Source organism: Pteropus alecto, unplaced genomic scaffold, assembly GCF_000325575.1.
Source record: "Pteropus alecto unplaced genomic scaffold, ASM32557v1 scaffold161, whole genome shotgun sequence".
Taxonomy (NCBI): Eukaryota; Metazoa; Chordata; class Mammalia; order Chiroptera; family Pteropodidae; genus Pteropus; species Pteropus alecto.
This window is the reverse complement of record NW_006432943.1, coordinates 5,483,360-5,487,895: the sequence shown is the minus strand read 5'-3', so window position 1 is coordinate 5,487,895 and position 4,536 is coordinate 5,483,360. Positions and strand designations below refer to the sequence as shown.

Here is a 4,536-nt window from a genome sequence, read left to right as displayed (position 1 = left end):
TCTCCATCCTGTGTTTAATATTTTTTTAGTGGTTTATTTATTTACCATTTGCCTCCCTTCACTGAAGTGAAAGTTTAATAAAGGTCATGGTTGCATTTTTGTTGTTGTTTATTATGACACCCCTAGCACCTAAAACAAACCTGGTACAAAATAAGCACTAGAAAAAAAATTTTAACTGTAAAAACCAATTTTGTCATTGCTACAAATTGACATTTTTAAAACCACCACATTAAAATTATTATTAAATATACCAGGAAACATAATATTCTGTAAGTTACTGAAATTAAACTCTGTTTTACAACTCAACTCTCCCCTGAACAGGATTGACGCTTTTGAATACTATCCTCCTAGAAGAATATCTTTTTGTGTGAGACAATTTGTCAAAGTAAACATAATAAAATATTGATGGAATTCTATCACATCGAATTAAAATGTCTTCACACTGTATAGTTACATAGTGTCCAGGCAGTATCCAAATGCAGCATAGCAGTAGTCCTTAGTGACTCCTTATTTTATATAATTTTTATGCAGTAATCTGGCATCGGTCAATATTTACTCAATTGAATCATAAGAGAAGTATTTTACAATCATCTATAATTAGTCATCTTGGTATGTGGTCTCAACATGGCTATAGAGCAGATAGAATTGGGGCTATAACAAGATGTTTAATTTCTGATTCCAACCTAAGAACTCTAGGTTCTTTAAATATTTGGAAATGCCAAAATGCTCCTTTTAGATCATTGTTTCATGAGTGATAAAAAAGGAAAACATCAAAAGTAAATGAAAAAATAAAATATTAAAACAGTTTCCTTTCTCTTTATTTTTCGCTCTCCACGGTTGCTGCAGTGGATGGACTGCCTTCTGGCATGTGAGCTCTGGGTGACTCGCACGTCTGCTGGAGTACCGCAGGCGTCCCTGTCATTGTGGTGTGATCCTCCCAGGCCAGTTTGGGGCTGCAGGCCACCACTTCCATTCTCATCACATTTCCCGATTGTGCTTGTTCAGGGGGTACCTGTCATCCTGCTATGACAGTCTGTTCTGCCCTGCTCCTCTATCCCCGTGCCACCATCTCTGCATTTTCTCTGCTATCAGTAGTTCCTGAACTCTGGTTACCGACAGCTTGCCAACAGCACACTCTGTGCCCTTGTCATCTCTCGCCTACCACACCTGCTGCTGCCACCTGTTCCGGTACCTTGCCAACATCTCCCCTACTGCCATCAGCGCCGGTCATGCTCCTTCAGGGGGAGGAAGGATTTTTTTCTAATCAGTGACTGCCGCTGGACAGTGTCATAACTAAACAGTGACATCTGGGAAATATCATGTCATCTGTCCTTGAGATGGTTTACTACTCTCATTGTTGCCAAGATATTTAACCACACAGTTCTGTCTTGTTCTTGTTCTTGAGGTCTGTGGTGTTTGTTGCTCTAAGAACACTTTCTTTTCCTGGCTTTCTAAGAACTGCAACTTCTACCAAAATAAAATCTAACCGTTAATTAAAATAACTCGATTAAGCTTGTTTTAAACCTCTTCTCCTATGATTCTCTTTTCAAAATTTAGTTAAGGGGAGAGAAAGAGAGGGATGTATTATAACTTTGTCTCCAGCATCACTGACATTATTAGCTAGAGTAATAGAAATAAGTCTAAGTCAAATAATTCTATTATGTTTACTGATAAGTCTGAATCAAACTTATGGGTTTTAAAGTAAATATTAAGTTAGTATATGATCTGTAAAAGATAAATAATTAATAATTAAGATATTGATGACTATACCACATATTTCTGGATGAATGATGTGCCCCATACTATTCTGTTTTTCCAAAATACCAAAGAGAAAATACCAAAGAGAAAACTGGGGGTGGAGTAGCCAGAGTTCAGGAACTACTGATAGCAGAGAGAAGGAAAATGAAAGAATATATTGAAATATTGGGATTAAAATAAAATTTCAGAATACAAAATTTTTTAAAAACTTGCATATCTGTAGAATAATAGATTAATGAAGATCCAAAGGTCAATGGAAATCAAAAGATAGGAATGTGTAATGTAAACAATAAACTATTATGCAAATATAAAAATTATTTTTAAGCAGGTTATTTCTAAAGCACAGCTTCCAAAAATAGTGAATTATTACTTCCAAAAATAGTAGGGCTTAATAAGGCAGACTTTTTTATTTATGAACGCTCTAATTGCTGGAAAAATTACACCAAGCCAAAAGCTGATTTCATTTATACTAGTTCTATACTTTAAAATGATACAAAACAGTCTAATCTCATTAGCAAATCCCTTTAAATAATTAATAACATCTTTACAAAAATGTAAAATCCAGAATAGCGATATTCCTATAGAAATCAAGATTTCCACTCATTGCTTGGGGGGTAGGGAGTCTGTGGAGAACTATACTTTATGAAAAATAGTCTGGCAAATTTATTCAAATAAAAATTGCACATAAATTTTGATCCATATATCCCAGTTTTGGGAATCTATCTCACAGAAATAAATTCATAGGTACATTTGAATGTTTTGCATTATAAGTAAATATAGTAAAAAAAAACCTGGAAACAACTTAAATAACTATAAAAGGATATATATTTATTGCTGACTTTATGGAACATAAAGCAAATATTTAATAGAATGAATTAGCTCTATATGTATTAATCTAGTCCAAGAGGGCAACCCTTGGCATATTTTTATATGAGGAAAATGCAACCATGTGTATTAAAATATCTCATTTCCTAAAGCAAAAAAAAGAAAACCTCAAATATATATATATAGAGTTAAATACTTGAAATACCATAAAAAAGGCATGGAATATAAACATCAACACTGATTATATATTTTTAAATATATATCATTTGTTTAAATAAGTTTACATTCTTTTTAAATTTAAAATTTTAATATCTAAACACACAAAACACATTTTTAAAAGTAAAGCTCAATCTATGTTCTTCTATAACTGTACATGAAATTAAAATTGTTTTTAGGATTTCTTCTGGCTTGGAAATCATACACTCACTTTTCCAGTCAAACTTATACTTAAGAGACAGACCCTTGGTTTTCATACATGTATCATTAAGCATCCTGTTCACAGTTGTTCAACTCTAATAAAATTATGTCAATAAGGTCTTTGTTATTTTTTAAGTACTCACTTTTATATTTGGGTTGAAATTGGGAATGCATCCATGTAAATGTCGTCAAAAAGATATAACTCCAAAAAAAGCAGAGTTCTTTCTATTCTATTTTCTATGCTAAACATCTCCAGACATTTCTATCAAATAATATTCTCAGATCTTTAACACTCTCTTGGTCATAATTCTCTGGTTCTATTTTAAGATATGTTATTCTGCTTTGGAAACATTATCTATATTTTTCTTAAAGTACCCCAATTTTGCAATTCACTTTTAGTAGGCTTGCCTCAATAGAGATTTACTTTGAGATCGTGGCAAACTAACAACCCCAGGTCTGGCACTTGTGTGTTGTATTTGTGAATCTTTTAACACAAACTATGTTAGATCCTCTATCATCTGTCTTGTTCTTGAGAAATTGATTTTTTTAGCCTTGTAAATATAGGACTTTATTATTATCCACTTTCAGTTTGATTGTGTTCACCATGTTAAAATAAAAAAGGAACTATATTGCACATACTACTGATTACAACTATGTGAAAAATACACCTACTTGTTAAAAAATAAAAAAGAAAATAAACACACCAAAATTATTGTTATAAATAGGTTTAGGTGTTAGAATCATAAGTAATTTGCTCTTCTCTTTTTTTGATAGTTTTCTAATTTTCTTTAATGATACTTAGATGAAAAGGTTTTATTATTTTAAATAAAAATTAAAATGACCTTCGTCTCATTTGTTTGAACAAACTGCTATATATCTAAGAATGACATACGGAAGAGACCTTGGGAACATTTAACTGTGGAGTAACAACAATTCCTAGTTGATAGGATCTTAGGTGCTGATATGGCCTGTTCCCCACCTAAAAGTATAAAAGGGAAAGGGAAAGGGGGAGCTGTTGTTTAATGGATGTAAAGTTTCAGTTTTGCAAGATGAAAAAGTTCTGAAAATCTGTTTCACAACCATCTGTCTATACTTAACACTACTGAACTAACACTACTTGAAAATGGTTAAGCTAGAGTCTATGGCCATGCTACCCTGAACAAGCCCGACGCCATCTAATCTCAGAACCTAAGCAAGGTTGGGCCAGGTTAGTACTTGGATGGGAGACCATCTAGGAAAATCCAGGTGCTGTAAGCTTAAAAAATAAAAAAAATAAGGAATTGTAAGCTGACAAGTTCCTTGCAATCTGTGAGGTCAACCAAGGGTTGCCTCGCCTAAAAAAAGAAAAGAAAGTTTTATGTTATATGTGTTTTACCCCAATTTTTTCTTTATCACAACTTTTCAATATTAGATATGGTGGATGAAAAAGTATATGACGACTCTGTCCAGCGAAGCTCCTCACAGCCCAGCCCCCGGGCTCCCAGCACTGTCAGCTGCACCCCAGAATTCAGGCAGAGCTGGCTTCACACCGGGCTG

General features: G+C 33.5%; 1 pseudogene; it reads left to right on the top strand.

Moving 5' to 3' along the window:
- Positions 1 to 4,137: 4,137 nt before the first annotated feature.
- Positions 4,138 to 4,257, top strand: LOC112476353 (annotated as a pseudogene).
- Positions 4,258 to 4,536: the final 279 nt, after the last annotated feature.